This window comes from Ascidiella aspersa, chromosome 7 (assembly GCF_963924565.1).
Source record: "Ascidiella aspersa chromosome 7, kaAscAspe10.2, whole genome shotgun sequence".
In the NCBI taxonomy this organism is placed as follows: domain Eukaryota; kingdom Metazoa; phylum Chordata; class Ascidiacea; order Phlebobranchia; family Ascidiidae; genus Ascidiella; species Ascidiella aspersa.
Window position 1 is genome coordinate 23,733,930 of NC_139453.1, and position 17,685 is coordinate 23,751,614.

General features: G+C 35.8%; 1 pseudogene across 1 annotated transcript; it reads left to right on the forward strand.

Annotated features, from left to right (window-relative positions):
- The first annotated feature begins 851 nt into the window (after positions 1 to 851).
- LOC146138553 (solute carrier family 2, facilitated glucose transporter member 5-like) lies at positions 852 to 10,556 on the forward strand (annotated as a pseudogene). The gene is made up of 10 exons (XR_014501399.1): positions 852 to 2,129; positions 3,499 to 3,630; positions 4,572 to 4,839; positions 5,562 to 5,683; positions 6,277 to 6,447; positions 6,757 to 6,854; positions 7,926 to 8,097; positions 8,496 to 8,654; positions 9,271 to 9,415; positions 10,062 to 10,556. The product of XR_014501399.1 is annotated as a solute carrier family 2, facilitated glucose transporter member 5-like (transcript).
- Positions 10,557 to 17,685: the final 7,129 nt, after the last annotated feature.

Sequence of the window (17,685 nt, forward strand, 5' to 3'; positions counted from 1 at the left end):
TCGCCTTAGTTTGAATCAAAGTTAAGTCCAACTATTAATATCAGCAATATGATATATTTTTTTCCAATATTATTTGTAATTATGACGTTTTCCAAAGGGACTAAATATTAGAAGCAATGTACAAATGTATAATATCAATTTGGCTACAAGTTTAATCAAAACCACTTTACATGGAGTATATAATGAATAAAATAAGCAAAGTAGATTAATTGTAACATACTGTAAAATGTCATTGGTTGCTTCAGTGCAAACAAATCACGTGACGTTAAAGGCACCTTGTTTTTGTGATCATAGAAACTTTCTAATATTTTCTTAAAGTTAACAACCTCCACATCAAAATAAAAACGAACTTGGTCATGCGAAACTCACTAATGCCACACGTCGTTAGTACAAAAGGCACCGCCAAGCATACACACCGTTTGTGCCTAATTTGCATTGCCAGATTGAATTGCAAAGAAAGTTTGTTTAGCAAGACTACAGACGTTATCAAAGATTGTGCAAGAAACCGGACGTCTAGAAAAAATCGTTTTTTCTTATGCGTTGAAGTAATAAATGCTCGCGCTATTCTATTTTAGCGGTCACCGTAACGCAGCATGTCAATGCAGCATGTATACAGCATGCTCGTATTTCATAAGCCATAACTCACAGTTGTTTAAGTGATAGAAAATGTATTTATTGTTCAGAACAGAATTGTGTAAATAATCCCAGTTACATCTTTTGTAAAAATGTAGATTTTGATATAATTCAGTTATCAGAAGGAAAAGGGTGTAAAGGTCGTTGTCTCGGCTTGTAGTCAATACCTTAATCATCCTTGTTTTGCAAGGTAAATCTAAAAGATATAACTCAATAACGAGTTTTTCGTGCAATGTTATAAAATCAACATGTTGTTTAGTCAAGCGTTTAATGGAATTTGATTGACAATTGTGTTGTATGACTTAAGTCAATGACTTGACTCAAGTGCACTTAATATACTTTTTTCAAATGACTTGACTTGACTTGATTCATTTGGGAAAAAATACTTGACCAGACTTTTTTAATGAAAAATATATTTTTATGAAACTTGGGTTATATATCCTAATTTTTTACATAAAACAATTTGCTTGCTATATGGGTTTGCTCGTAATCAAGCTAGTTTACCAATTTAAGTAGTTTAACGTTTAATTTTATGACAATGATGTGACTTATAATTGACTTGGTATAATTATGACTTGACTGGAACTTGGCTTGTAATTTATTTGAAACAACTTGACTTGGACTTAAGTTATTTTTTCAAATGACTTGACTTGGACTTAAGTCATATCAAAATGACTTGTTTCCAACACTGACAGTTTATTAGACATTTTACAAAATTCCGAATTAATCCCGCATCCATACACCACATGAACTCAAACGTCTAAACAGGGTTAAACCGACATTACTGCAAATGTAGGTTCGAATAACATATTTAGTAATTTTCTGTCGACCGTGGAATGACTCCGCACAACTTAGATTTGCAGCTATTCTTTGTATTTATTTGAGTTGGAGGTTGGGCTCTATTTGTTCTTCAGGCCAATTCGCGAACTTCGGCCGGGTCCGTCGTATCATTGTTCGCCGAATATACAAAGAAATTTATTAAATTCACTAAACTGCTTGAAGTCCGCCAGCTTCGTAGCATTTCATGAAAAGGCACTTGAAACAATTGTTAAGTAAATCAACCTATATATTTTGATTATGTAGACTAATATTTTGCTAAACTAAAAAAACATGACAAATTATAGGGTACACTATGCACGGATCTGTAATGTAGCTTGATAATGAATTGCAAAGCCGTTTAAGTAGATCGACATCATCTTGATTATAACGTCACATTAACTGAAGATAATACAAGTTCGCATCAAAACGTCCTAATCAAGATGATGTCGATCTACTGAAACTCTTTTGCTTTGCACATCATTATTAAGCTACAAAACAAATTAGATAAACTTTAGTAAGCGTTAGAAAGGCAGTTTAGTTTAAAATTTCGATAACATGTTGTTTATAACTTGCATTCCACTTGATTGACTGTAGACAGTATCTTTCTAGACAATAATTTAGGTTGCTTGTAGGCACGCTTCCGAAACAAAATGGAGGACTCTAAAGAAACGGAAATCGTAAGTAAATATTAGGTTTAGATGTTTCTAAATGAAACCTAAGGTAAAACTAAGAATATTATGCATTGTAAACCATTTGTTGTTTGAGAGATTACGACGCTGTTTCAAGTTAGGCCGCGCGAACGGCAAACTTCTAGTCTATAGGATACAGCACGTTTCATGCACCGACTACAGCATAGACAATTGGTCGCATTTAGAAGCAGTTCGCTTGCCCTCAGTCAGTCAGCCTTGTCGGGTATTTACTCGCAATCATCGTCGGTTTTAATTACGGCGCTGGTCTAGAATCCTACCACAACGAACATTTTTTGGATTTGGCTGCCGGTTAGCGTTTGGGTTAGGATAGGGTAAGTATTATTTTTTGTAAAAGAATACTTGACCCACCCTCACCCAAACACTAACCGATACCGTAACCCAAATATTGTGCGTTGCTTTAGTAATTGTCTAAACGCTTTGGTAGGATTCTAGACCAGCGCCCTAATTACTGCTTACAAGTTTATCCTACATTGATGCCGTGGTCTTTGTACTAGGTCTGCAAAAACACAGCGTTTTGCAGAACAGAAAGCCTTGCAAGTTTCGCGCCTGGCAGCAGTATTTCTTTGAGGTCAAATGTTTTAATTGGAATGATTTGTTACGAGTAAAGTCCTAACTTATAAAAGTCACCTAAAAATACATTTTTGCTGACATACAACATCATTTATCGCTAAAATATTTATTCAGTAAACTATTTTACCACTAAATTCTTTGTGAACAATTTCACGTGTTCAAGTGTAAACTATGTCATACTTCGCTTAAACAATTTTCGTCATTCCAGCTTTATTTTGCCCAAACACCTGTGCAAGCGAGTAGGCCTAATATTTTTAAAGAGTGTTGCCTGGTAAAGCTATTTAAAAAAACATCACTTTTAACTCATTAGATGCTTTTTTGTTCCCATAAGAGGATATATGAAGTTGTAGTCTAAATCTAAAGAGAGTTTAATAAGGATTAGAGTTGTTGCAGCCCATAATTTTCCATAAAAAATAATTTCGGCTTTATTCAATGGTTTAAACACGTATTAGCAAGAAAAAAGAGAAAAAAACACGTTGCTAACAAATTAAAAAGAAGTGGCTCGTGCCATTACTCATTTGTCTTATACTTTATTCCAAAAAGATATCTAATGAGAAAGAAATGTCATAGCAACCGAAATTTCTTGAGCCAAACACGTAGCATTTCGATGTTATTTCAAACGTAAACTGCTTATGGAAATTCCAACTTCTGCAAATCAAAAGAACTAACTTGCGTTCAGTAACTATAAGTATAGAAAGAGTAAGTACGATGATTTTAGCTGGCGTCGAAAAACGACGAATATGAATTTCAATCATCATTTTCACAGAAAAATTCTCTCTTTGGATCGATTTGTCTCCTGTGTTCTGGAGGATTTGCATTTTTTGAGGCGGGTTTTCATTTCGGCGTTCTTGGACCAGTTATTCCGACACTCAACCAACTGTACAACGAAACCTACACTGTAAGTAACAAGCCAATGATAATCGATTCAAATATCGAAAAAGAATATTAAAGAAACAGAAAAAAATCTGTACGTGAACTATCGACACCTCTCGACACTTAAGAAAACATGACATGAACCTACAATTTTAGAAAAAACAAGCCTATATTTACCTTTACATTTTGTTGTAATAATACAATGTTAATATGTCCAATTCTTGGTATTTTATTCCGACACCGGATACATGACACTTTGGGCAAACGTACCAACATCCGATCCGATAACGAATGACGTAATTACTGTGGACAAACAGGAATAAAGTATCTAATGAAAAGGTAACCATGTGATATTTTACACGTTAGTAGGTCGAGATTTCCTTTGTTCGTTACAAGGTTATGTAATTTCAATTTAATTACTATTTTCAATAAAAGTACGTTTTAGATCTCGATCTACCGGTGCTGCAATGAATTAAGCCAATGACTTGACTTAAGTGAACTTATATTACTGTTTTCAAACCACTTTACTTAACGTGACTTACATCTTTTGGAAAACATGACCTAACTTGACTAAATCCTTGTGATAAAATGATTGACTTGTTGCACTGTAGTCATTTTGTCAAATAACTCGGGTTGAAATTATTTTTTTTTATCAACTTTTGCTCCTAAAACAATTTTTTTTTCTTTAGTATATTGCGTTTTGATTATTTTCTGCTTAGTTATTTCAAATAATCGAACGATATTACCAATTATATTAGTTTAAAGTTTTATTTTTATGTCAATGGTTTGACTTATGACTTGCTTTAATAATGACTGGTACTTGACTTGGGCAACTGATGACTTGACTGGGACATTACTTGGTATTTTTACAAAATACTGGACTTTAACTTAATAAATATTTAAATGACTTAACTGGTCTTAATTCATGTCAAAATGGCTTATTTGCAACACTTTCATCTACTAAAGTCCAGATACGGAAAACATCTTACAGAAGATACATGGTTGGCCCTTCTAACCCTCTCAATATCAATATTGGTCGCTGGTGGTTTCGTCGGTGGTATCACTTCAAAGTTCTTTCTGACGATCTTCTCTCGAAAGCATTACCTGCAGCTGTCTCACGTCATCAATATCGTCGGCCTGCTTCTCATGGCATTGGTGGGTGGGCTCACGAAATCATATGAAGTCATGATAATTGGGAGATTCGTGACCGGAATACCGATTGGGATTTATTACGGTGAGCTTTTTAAACTTTTTTCATATAATTCAGATTTTTGATATTTCATGGCTCTGTTTTTACACCAACATTTACGTTTATATCTGCGCCATGTTTAGAATGTCATGAGGGGCCTACGGATTGTGAGATTGAACCAAATCTCTTTAAGTTTTAAAGCATTATACGGCATGGATAACTAAACCTTTTGTTCGTATTACTTTAGAAGCGTTTTGTGGCACAAAGATGGGCTGTTGAGTCAGTTAAAATAAATCCGAGTCTAACTTCTTTTTTCCTCCAAAACTTCGATTTCGTCGAGTCCCGAGTCCGGCTACGACGATGCCTGTATTTTACCCATTTACGTAACTAAATTAAGGCGGATATACAGCAACACACTTATAGAGATGTCATACATCTCATCTACCAACAATACATGATTGGCAAATATTCCACAATATGCCATTCCACCTTACCAATTTAGAGTTTGTGGCCTTATCAGTTTCAAAACATTGTACTGCACATGCGTACGTAAACTGCTCTATAGACAAAATTGAAAAAATATAGTTGATGAAATGCATTAATACTTACGTCAATACAGAAATTCCATTTACCATTTTAGTTCACAAAATCGACGTATTGTTTCCTGATGTAACTGATGCAACTCTCCAACAGTAAAAGTTTAGGTTGTTATTCGTGTCGTAACGTCGTATTACATGTGAACTAATCACCAAAACATTGTCTAACAGCTTTGATTCCGATGCTGATGGTTGAAATGAGCGCTCCAAGCAAAAGAGCAATGTGGCAAAGCAGTGCGGCAGTTGCCATTACCGTCGGACTGCTATTTGCTCCTGCCATTGCACATCCCAAGGCAATATGGTTTCACGAGATGCCATTGAAGTGCCTAATGATTCCTATGAGGCTTGTTTTATTTTACTGTCATTAGTAAAGCGATAACGATTTCTAAGTTAGCCACTTTAAAAGCAAAAAGAGGGCCTTTACTCGGTTCATAAATACATACTATAGAAAGCTTTCTATTATTACTATTAATACGTTGAAAGGTACATACATACGAATACGTGTACAACAACTGTGGTCTAGCACTTCGTGGTCGTTTTATGATTAACTTTAACGGCCTACATAGTATACTATTGATAGACTAACTGAATCATTGATCTTATGGTTATTTTTTGCTTTGCTCTTCTCTGAATCTGTCTAGCTCCGTTGGTAGACCCACGGTCCAGGTATGGCAGGATGTCGTGACTTCGAACCTCACGGCAGACTAGTTGGTTTTTGTAGCCTCAGTTGTATCTTGATCGACTGATTCGGTTAATCTGTCGAAGGCTTCCGGTGTACTATCCTTACGTTCACAAATTACACCTCTCATAACAACAGAACACTTTGCACTTCCTCAGTCAGTTTCATTTATTGTAAATTTCCTTAACCAACTTGAAACAAATGCAGGCACTGGGAAATATCGACAGGTGGCCGATACTCCTGGGCATTGGAGCAATTCCCTCAGTGATATATCTCGTCTTCAGCATATGGATCCCAGAATCACCTTACTACTTGATCCGAGAAGAAAGACAAGAAGAAGCAATGGAGGCGCTGAGGAAACTAAGGAAGGGAAACGACGTAAGTTTGCACTGGAGATACTTTAAACAACTTAGAGGGGCGTTAAAGCGGTGACTGTTGAAATGTTATCGTTAAAAGTAAACAATTTTTGTGTTGATAACATTTAAATAGGAAGAAGTGCTTTTTTGCTATTTAGTAGAAAAATGGTAAAACATCCTTCTGATAAAACAAAATTAAATACTTTTGAATTAATTTGTTTAAAACAATTTGATCCATGTTCCATATCAACTTTTTAAACGCATCTTTAAATATTTGCGTTTGGTTACCTAGGGTAACTAGAAAATCATCCCCATATGTTTAAACTTCAAGGGTGGACTTAAACAAGAAATGTTGGACATTGAGACTGAAGTGAATTCGACAACCACCATTGTTGGAATTAAGGAAATGCTGACAACCAAGCAGTACAGGTTTGTTTGTGCTTTGGGTACATTCTGCTCAAACAAACTAGTAATTCAAAAGCATTTTCGTAGATAGAAAGAAACCGAGATATGTGCGCGATGAAGCTCAGGCTTAAGCAAAGGCGTCATGATACTACTAAATAGAAACAAAGTACTTAATTTTACTTTTTTTTTTCAAGACGAATAATGACTCGCTTTCTGTTTTGAGCATGGCGCCTACTTGTGATGCGATCATGGGGAAGCAGAGTTTGCAACATATACCCGGTAAAAATTTTCACTTTCAAATGGGTTATGAATTTTTCAAACGGTAGCTTACGTCACTAAGTTACATCAAAGCGTGACGTCATTACGAAGTAGTCCTAAAAAACTACACAGATGGGTTATTTTGTTCCAGACTGGAGAAATATTGCTTTCAATGCAAATTCATTCCAGCAAAGCAATAAAAAACGTCCTGATATTTGTTTTCCAAAATTTTAATTATCGTTTGTGCAATGAGACACACGGCGCCTTTGGGTCAATCGAAGTGCCAAAACATCGTACTCACGTAGTTATAATTGCCAAAACATTCAGTTTTGGAGGGTCATGGCCAGGGCTGCGGAGTCGGAATCGGACTCGGGACTCGGGACTCGAGTAAGACCGCGTAAAACTACCCGAGTCCCGAGTCCGACGTGCGCATGCACAGTATGTTTTAACTGTTAAGGCGGCAAAATGTAAGTTGTAAAAGTGTAATAGCAAATGTGAAATATTTTTAAACCATGTAATGCGGGTGGATCAATTATGACACCAATATTAGTGGATTGCAGAAAATCCACCTTAATTTAGTTGCGTAATTGGGTAAAATACAAGCTGTAGAGTCGGAGCTGGACTCGGAACTCAACAAAATCTTACATTTGGCCGAAGTCGGACTCGGGACTTGGAAGACGGACTCGGGTTAATTGTTTGGCCGGAGTCGGACTCGGGAGTCGGACTCGGGTTGTTTTCAACCTACTCCGCAGCCCTGGTCATGGCCGAACTCCCCCACTGCTGAATCTGCCTCCTGTTTAAAACAATTGTTTTTTGTTTCTTCCACTCTTTGTACAGAAACCAGCTGATCGCCGTGTGTGTCATTTACGCCGGTTTTATGCTGAGCGGAGTTAACAACTTTGTTTTCTACACCGACCTTGTGTTTCTGCAAGCCGGTATATCACAAGAAAACGTAACTTACTGCACGATCGGAGTCTTCTTCTTGCAATTTCTTGCGGGTCTTATCGGGGTATGACTTGCAGTTTGCGTATTTAGTAAAGCGCTAACCCCCAAAAATTGTACTTTTGCCTTACGTAAATGCCACAAAACTCTCTATCCTTCTAAAATATGTTTTAAGTGTATCTTTTTCCATTTTGTTAAAATAAGTTTACCCTGGATGTACCGTGATTCTCATCGTAGCCAGTTAAAAAAGCGTTTGACCGACTAAAAGTATACAAACACATTTCTTTGTATGTAGGAGAGTCTTTGTTTTATAAAAATATTCACGTTTTTAAGTAAAATTACGACGTAACTTGTTACGTAACATTTTCACGTATAGTGACGTCATCACTATTTTTTTCATGTTACTTCAAACAAAAATCCTGAAACTGCCTCTGTTTGACAGTCGAACAAAATAATTTTTTTCAGATTTACTTGGTTAAACGGTTTCGGCAAGTTGAACATCGGTGCGTCTATCACGATCATCATTGCGCTCACGACATTCGTGATCAGCCAAGCAACTTTTCATCTTGCTCCCAACGTCATGCTGATTGTCGCCATCGTGGCCACAGCAACTTATCTTGTCGCGTGAATATAAACTAATAAGTTTCAAACAAGGTGTCAACAAATTGCGGCCTGCCGGTTTAATGAGTTCGTGAGTTCAAACCCCTGCAGGCTAGTTGTTTTTTCTAGCCTGACCTGAATTCACATCATTGATCGACAGATTCGGTGGATCTTCGATGGCTTTGTGGTGCACATAATATATGTTGGCATTCATTAGTTTTTGTTAAACAAATTAAATGATCTGAGGCATTATAGTCAGAAAAAAAAGGGGAAAACATTTTTGTTAATGATATTAAACGGCCATTTACATTATCCGATTAGATTCCATTTTTCTTTTGAGTAACCATATTTCAATTTTATCAACGTGTGAATAATGTGTAGAAACATCTATAGGCGCTTGTAACAAACGCTTTCCCCTTTTGTTGAACAAAAAGTCATGAGTTAAGGTCAAGTTACGTTTTCACCAAGGTTACTTAAGTCTAGCCTAATATTTGTCTATTAAACGAACTTTGGTCGATTCACTCTATTCAACGAAGTAAATGTCAAACACATTGAAGCAACAAACGTAACAACGTTAAAGGTCTTTTGAGAACTTTTCCAATCTGCCTTTTATTGATTCCAAACTTTGCGTTTTGTGCAGGCATAACGGCGGAATTCATCTCGCCACCCTCGTGCTAATCGGTGACGTCACAACCGAACCGACACGCCCCACTGCGTTTGGATTGGGCGCTTTCGTTCTCTGGCCTTTGTCATGGCTGGTCGGTTTTGTCCCTCCATATTTGCAGGTTTGCTAGACCTTTTACTTTAAGTTGCATAATATTAATATCTATTCAATATTGGATGCACACAATATGTATGTTAGCAACTGTGATCTAGCCCTTCTAAAGCTGTTTTTGACTAATGATTACGGCTTACGTATCATCAGTACATCGAAATCCATCGCAGATGTCGTATACTGTAGACTCCTGTCAATGTGAAGTTGCTTGTACTAACAGAATTTGGCAAGCATTGGCGTATGGTTGGTTCTCGACTCGCTCCTGAGTCTGTATAGCTCAGTAAAAAACGACGGTCCCACTACGGCCGAAGTTCGTGAGTTCGAACCTCACTGCAGACCAGTTGTTTTTCTAGCCTGCCCTGCTTGCATAATTGATCGATATATTCGGCAAGTTTGAGATGGCTTTCGGTGAACTATAGATATAAATGTATATCCACACTCTGGTACACATGTCGTATGAGTTATTATGATTTATGTTCACATATCAAGTTATAATTTATGAGCTAAGTTTTAAGCACGATTATGCATCTCTAACACTAGGGTTATCACTATGAAGAAAACTTTTTTTTTTCAGTAAAATTTGTAGTGGGAATAAGTTGGGAAATCGTGGCCACCCTTCCCCGTGAAATTATAAATAACAGTTTTCTTTCATTCAGATATCATTGGGAGCTTACTCGATGACCATTTGGCTTGGGTGCACAATCTTGTATCTTATATTCCAACTGGCTTTTCTCCCAGAAACAAAGGGGAAAACACAGGATGAAATTCAAGCTCACTTTAAATGAATTGCCAAGTTCTTGGTAAACGTTTTTACGTGTCCACCAACCGCTTTGATAATCATGAAATAAACTCTACGCCAAACTTTAATCTGGCAAAAGCGAAGATACACAAGTTGATTTTGAAAATATCTTAGCTGCTTAACCCTATAAAACAAGTCTATGCCTTTGTCTTTCAATGTAACTGCGGCAAAAATGAAAGTAATTGCAAGCAGTATTTGACAAAGCTTGTGGCGAAAAATCTCTGGAACGCTCGTTTACCTATCAAAATAGTAGGCTATGTGTTCCTATAACCTTAAATACTTAGGATTATACGGTTTGTCGCAATAAAAAAGGGTTAGAAGCTACTGTTATAATAATATTAATAACTTGTTGTATTTTCGTTTGTTGTTCATAGTATTGCACCTATTAAAATCAAATCTGCTTCAAAATCGGCAATTCTACCTTTGACAAGTTGTAAACGTATATTTCTGGTTTTAGAGGCAGAGAATCTGACACAAGTTTAAATGTGTAGAAAAACTCTTGATATCTACACCGATACCCGATATTTTGGGCAGAAAGTTTGGTTTGGATAGCACATGACGTCAAACCTATGCTCAAACAACCAAAAGAGAAACAATTAAAAAAAGTTTATTTTTCCTGATTGATTATTAGGCAATGCATTGCTTTAGCGTTACGACGTTTGCTTAACTGCGGTTAAGAACTTACTATTTTTTGAGAAATCTACGTGAGTTGAGTCGCAAATGGCTGGAATTCATATATCGATTTAGCATCGGATCGGCACCGATACCACCCTAGAATCTAACTAGTACTAACAATATTACATGATATCGTTTATCGGTTCCGATCTAATATGATCGAACATCGATAATTACTGATTACAGTCAATTGTCCGTTACGCGATGTTAGCGTTATTGAGTTGGCCTTTCAACCCTTTCTGCCATTTCGTTGCACAAGTAGGATAATCGCACGTCGCCATTTTTTATGCCTGTGTGTGTATTATAGGACGAAATACTCATATATTCTCGGGCACATGCTCGAATCTCACTACAAAACTTATTATTATTACTCAAAATTTCAATTACGAGCGCAATTTTTTTTTTTAATATCCTTTTCACAAGTATACATATAGAATTGTTTTGCAAAATATGTCTTAGCAACTTAGCAACGAACGGTGGTACGTGTTGTCAACTGAATGCAACGACACAATTTATATTATTTATTATGTTTTCCTTATTATTTAACTGAATGACATTTTGTTAGCCAGTGTTTTGGAGCCATATTGCGTAACAACCTACAACGACTGCCACACGGAAGCCTTATTCAAATATACCGACACACCCCAATGTTTGCCTACCTTTGCTGTACAAAATACGAAAACATTATTGGAACCGGCTTTTTAATAATTCTTGGACACACAACAACGTAAGAGCTTTTTTGAAAAAAATCTAAAAACATGTTTTTTATCGATCGACACAGTGTAAGAAATACGTTACACTTCACAATAAAAAAGAATATGGAAAAAAGAGCAGGGGTCACCAATTTCACCCCCTGTTATAACGCAACAGCTAACCAAAGGTATATGTAAAAAAACACAACAAGGAAGAGGCAAAATAACTTACGGTACGTTAATATTTTTCCTAGGAGATATGTGGAGTTTTTTATCGAGCAGGTATTGAATGTCACTCTGTAAGAAGAGCAAAGAGCCACTAGTGCAGGGGTTCTCAACCAGATGTCGGCGGGGACAACAGTTGGCCCAAAATGTTCTCAGGGTTACGAAAACGATTTTAAATTTGCAGCGGGGTAGGTAAATTTGATCGTTAAAAATATTTTTTTATCTATTTTTTTTTTATATGTTCGAACAGTAGCAACTTTTATTTTGGTTGCGTTTGTTTGGCTTTTGCCTAACGTAAAAAATGGAACAATAACAGCTGTTTAGACGATTGAGGCGATCATAAAGTTTTCAAATGTATATTGTTTTATATTGCCTCCACTGAATTTGCTATTATTCGGTAAAGAATACCTTTTTGTGTTTTCTCAATACAAAACGCTTGTCTCAGTTTCCAATCGTGCGGCCTTCAGCTTCCTGAACCCATTTTCCGTTCAGAAGCCAGCCAGTCTCTCATAGTCAGGTTTTTCTTCGATCACTAGACGAGATCCACTAAAGTTTTTCACTCGCTTCTTTAGTTTTTTTTTTTTTTCAGTTTAAACATCCAACGGTTAAATCGGAGTTCTTGTGCGAGGCGAAGCTACATATCTGTCGAAGTGAGTACATGGGTTATAACTAGGGCCCGCAAAAGTCAATCAAGTTAAAATTATTTAAGGACCTTGTCTGTCCACGAATCAAAGAATAAAGTTGTTTTCAGCACCTAGGGGACTGTTTCTAAGAAGATTATAGGTTAAAATAAAGTTAAAATTTACAATAAAGTTAAAATTTGCAATAAAGTTAAAATTTATTAATAAAGTCAAAATTTGTCAAATTATGGCTTTTGAAAAAGCTTTTGTGTTTCTTGAGAGTAGTTTATGTAAAAATCGTCGTGGAAGCATTGTAAATCAGGAACTGCGACACAATTAAACCATATTAACCCATAAAAGCAGGAAAAATGTCACAATGCCCACTTGGATCAGCAGTAACTTTTATTGCAAGTTGTCCATTTTTTTATTTATTGTTACAAAACACTTCCTCTTCATAAACGTGGTCTTTTCGAAGATCAACAGTTTGAATTTTAGGAATAGCCTACTGACATTCTGTAATACAAAAATGCCTAAGCAAGCTTAACCTATCGCCAAAAAATGAAGAACTGTGGCCTCTACAAACAAGCAATTTCGTTAAGTTAAAATTTGATAAAAATAAAGTTATAAAAATTTTTTTTAGGTTAAAATAAAAATGGCCCTAGTTATAACGGTATTTTACTGCATGAAAATAATAAATCAGATTTAACCCCCTTGTTATACGAGACCTGTTTACTTCCCAATGAGCCTAACCACCTCACGGTCTTTATATACTTGTTTTTTCTACTTATTTAAACGATGTACAATTTTTTCTTCTATGCTGTGAGCATATGACGTTTAACTTATTTATATGCAAAGCACTGTGTGATGTGTTTAAGAGGTATTGATATCAGTTTATAACACTTGTAAAATACTGCATATAAGTGGTAATATTCAGGGGATTAAGGTTCCCTGAAAAGCAACCGCCTAAAAACAGTAATTGAAGCTGTTTGGGCACCATAAAACTTTCTTTTTATACTGTTTTTTTGCGTTTTACGTAATCTATTCAGCCCCAATGTACCATACATTTTGTAGACTAGACCCGTGGTCGGCAAACGCCGGTCCGCGGACCGGTACCGCAGGGTTGTAAGATTAAAATTTTGTTAAAAAAACGAACTTAAATATCCTTATTTTGAGAAGCTGGTAAGATTATAGGAATTGGTAATTATGTTATACCAGTGTAATTTAAGAAAAAAACGTAAAGGCCTAAAAGTTTTGTTGAAATGAGCCGCGGGCTGGGTTAAACTGAATTGTTTGGCTGGCCGGATGCCGTTCGCAGGTTTCAGTAAGTTCAAAAATTCTTAGATGGGAGTATCTCTTTGCGGCAAAACAAGCATAAAGTTCGCTTCGAAAGTTATAATAAATTTCCTTTCCTGAACATTTGTTGTTTTTTCAAGGCCGGTCCGCGACAAAATTTTAGTTTTAAACCGGTCCGCAGTGCAATAAAGGTTGCCGACCCCTGGACTACCACATTTAATCTTCGTATTTGATTTTTTAATTTGTGTGTTTTATTACTTAACATTGTGATGTATATATACTTTGTGATGTCATGTCTTAAATTGTCATAGCGTCTTACAAACGAAAATCACGAACCCCTAATTGTTACTAAAGATGGCTCTCGAAAATTTTTTTAAAGCAAATTTTTGCCGTTTTCTCAAAAAAGTTGAACCTTTTAATCATAAGGTTGCTAAGAAGAATACCTTGAGGTACTATAGATAATAAAACGATTTAATAAGTTGTTCTACAGTATTGTCTTATACCAGATAGATAATTATGTGTATTATTATTAAACAGAAAACAGAAAATATTATGCTATTTACTGAACTCACTAAACCGAAAATCAGTTTGTTTAAATGTTATATGATCAACATATTTCGCTAATAAAATCATCGTCAGTATCTAAAAACATAACACAATATAAATTAAGATGCACGCTAATAAAAACTCAAACTAACTGTTCTAGGCAAGTGGTGCACTAATCGTTAGTGGCAACTAGTGCAACCAAAGCCGATTCAGCAGTCCAAATAAAATGACGTGACAACTGATAACACAGATAAAAACGCGCCATAAAGTGGAAATAAAAACGGAGGGCGAAATAATGGAGAAAAAATAAGCAAAATAAAACGGCAAGTAAAGCACTATCAAATAAAAGGTAAAATCCATATTTCAATATTAATACTAGCATTTATAAGGTCAAGCCATTTGTCCTCGAACAGGTGAAAGTGTTTAACATTCTTGCGGCGTGCACTACTTGCCTAGAGCATTTGGTTTGGGTTTTATTAGCTAGAGCAATGATTCCCAAATTTATTTTATAAAACACTTGGTGGACCACCATGTGTCGTAAAGCTTTTCGTAGGCCCTTTATAGACCATTGTAAGATATATCAACTTATAGCTAAATTATACATACAGAGAAATTGTCTGTCGCAATTCACGCCTATATGTAAACAATTTCTCAATAAATGTATGATTATAACAATAGCTGAATATTTATAGGCTATAATTACCTCCGATGCATCTTCAGATTGGACTTAAATATCTCTACCAACAGGCTGAATTGGAATTTTGAACTTCCGTGCTAAATGTGTAGCGAATAAAAATCACAATGTGAGACTTTCAACCTACTCATCGAGGCGCTAATGGACTTTGTCTCTTTAAATTATTTTATGAAAAATATTTTTCTTTTTTTTCTATATTTTTTACCTCTAATGATGGCTAGTGCACATTGATTAACAATAACTTTACAATAAAGTATTTTTTTAAATACTTTTTTTGTTTTTTGTTTTAAGTATCTGTTTTTGATTCTAATAAAATTAAAAGGCGGCAAGGAAAAAATGCGTTTGTTTGGTTTAAAAATGGAGGCCACACGGCGTCATTCGTGATCACAAGGAAAATATTTAATAAACATACTTTTGGAAACGCGATAATGTAAGTTTGCGAAACTTTCGTAAGTTAGTGTAACAAACATGGCGCCTTTAGTATGAAGATATTTCCTGAAACGCATACCAATGCACTTGTAGAAAATGATTCGCGCGTAGCAGGCGAAAATTTGCATTTACGTATAGTTCGAAAATATGGACAATGGCCTCTTGGTCATAGTTTGTAAACAAAAAATGTGGCGGGCCGGATTGAGACTCATTGGCGTGGTGCTGGACCCAGCCTGTGAAACGTAGCTAGTTGCTAACACCTACTGGTGTAGGAAATATTGTTTTGTTGGACAAGAGTTTATATTATGCAAACAAATTATTTTAGTAGAACAACATTATTTTCAAATAGCTCTCTGGCCCACCAAAATGGACTAGTGGCCTACTACTGGGCATAGGACACAGTTTAGGAACCACTGGGCTGGAGAGCATGCATGGTCATGGGCGGGTGTGCACCCCTGTGCAGGATTTTAACAGGATATTTTAACTGACGTAGTTTATACAGCTCTACAGCTCTGGGGGAAATCAGCCCTCGCAAGGTGTTTTCTAAAAACAATTTAACTACTATATCTGTATAGTTTAATATAAGAATGTTCTTTTTTACGGCTGTTTGGTTATTAAACGTTTTGTCAAATATAATCACTTTTCCGCGCAAACGGTATACTTTAAGGCAGTTGTCGGCAAACTGTGGGCCGCGGCCCAAATGTGGGCCGCAGAGCCATTTTTAGTGGGCCGCGAGTTACTTTTTGGATAACAGCTCTCAAAAGGGTACTTTGGGCCGCGACAAAAGTAGTTTGCCGACCACTGCTTTAGGGTCTACACCGTTAGCATATTTGCGCTCGAGTTTGACTTTTACAGCATTTTTCTGCGTTTTGACGTCACTTTGGAGCGTCTTGTTTGAAAAAAAGTCCGGCCAATGAAAAACCCTTAATAAGGGCCAGGACTTAACTAGCCTTCTGCGACTTCGCTAATGAATACGCAGAAAATATTGTGACACGCTCTGAGACATGAAGCCCAATCTGTTTATTTTTTCACTAATGGGATTCTGTTAACTATATGTTTTCGCTCTTTGTTGACGTCAAATCTCTTGTAAAGCTTATTTTGTGTTTTGAGTGAACTTTAATAAATGTCAATATTCAGTTTTTATTTGTTACAACTTTTGCAATAAAAATAGGGTTTAGATCTAAGCCATAAAGCACTTGCTACAAAAAAGTGCTGTTTTTTAACTCTAATTTATAGCGGAAAATGCTTTGTTAACTTTCCCTAGATTTTGCTTAAACATTTGTGCTTCCATGCTTTTTGCAAGACACTTTAATCTCAGTAATTAATATATATTCTGTATATTAATCCAATCAGCATTGGATGACTTTTGCATAAAAAAAAGAATTGCCATCTGTTGGTTTTGTGTACTTAAAATGAATTTAACACCTTTGAAAAAAATATGCCGGACATAATAGTGAAAGATGACTGATCCATACTATTTCAAACCACTAACTAATTGTAGTGTTATTTTAATTTGCAATATGTTTACTTTTACTAGCATTGTCTAAATAGGCCTAGAGGAAGTGCGGGACCCATGGTTGATATATCTTACAATGGTCTATAAAGGGCCTACGAAAAGCTTTACGACACATGGTGGTCCACCAAGTGTTTTATAAAATAAATTTGGGAATCATTGCTCTAGCTAATAAAACCCAAACCAAATGCTCTAGGCAAGTAGTGCACGCCGCAAGAATGTTAAACACTTTCACCTGTTCGAGGACAAATGGCTTGACCTTATAAATGCTAGTATTAATATTAAAATATGGATTTTACCTTTTATTTGATAGTGCTTTACTTGCCGTTTTATTTTGCTTATTTTTTTCTCCATTATTTCGCCCTCCGTTTTTATTTCCACTTTATGGCGCGTTTTTATCTGTGTTATCAGTTGTTACGTCATTTTATTTGGACTGCTCAATCGGCTTTGGTTGCAGAAGTTGCGACTTGCGAATAGTGCACCACTTGCCTAGAACAGTTGGTTTGAGTTTTTATTAGCGTGCATCTTAATTTATATTGTGTTATGTTTTTAGATACTGACGATGATTTTATTAGCGAAATATGTTGATCATATAACATTTAAACAAACTGATTTTCGGTTTAGTGAGTTCAGTAATTAGCATAACATTTTCTGTTTTCTGTTAATAATAATACACATAATTATCTATCTGGTATAAGACAATACTGTAGAACAACTTATTAAATCGTTTTATTATCTATATTACCTCAAGGTATTCTTCTTAGCAACCTTATGATTAAAAGGTTCAACCTTTT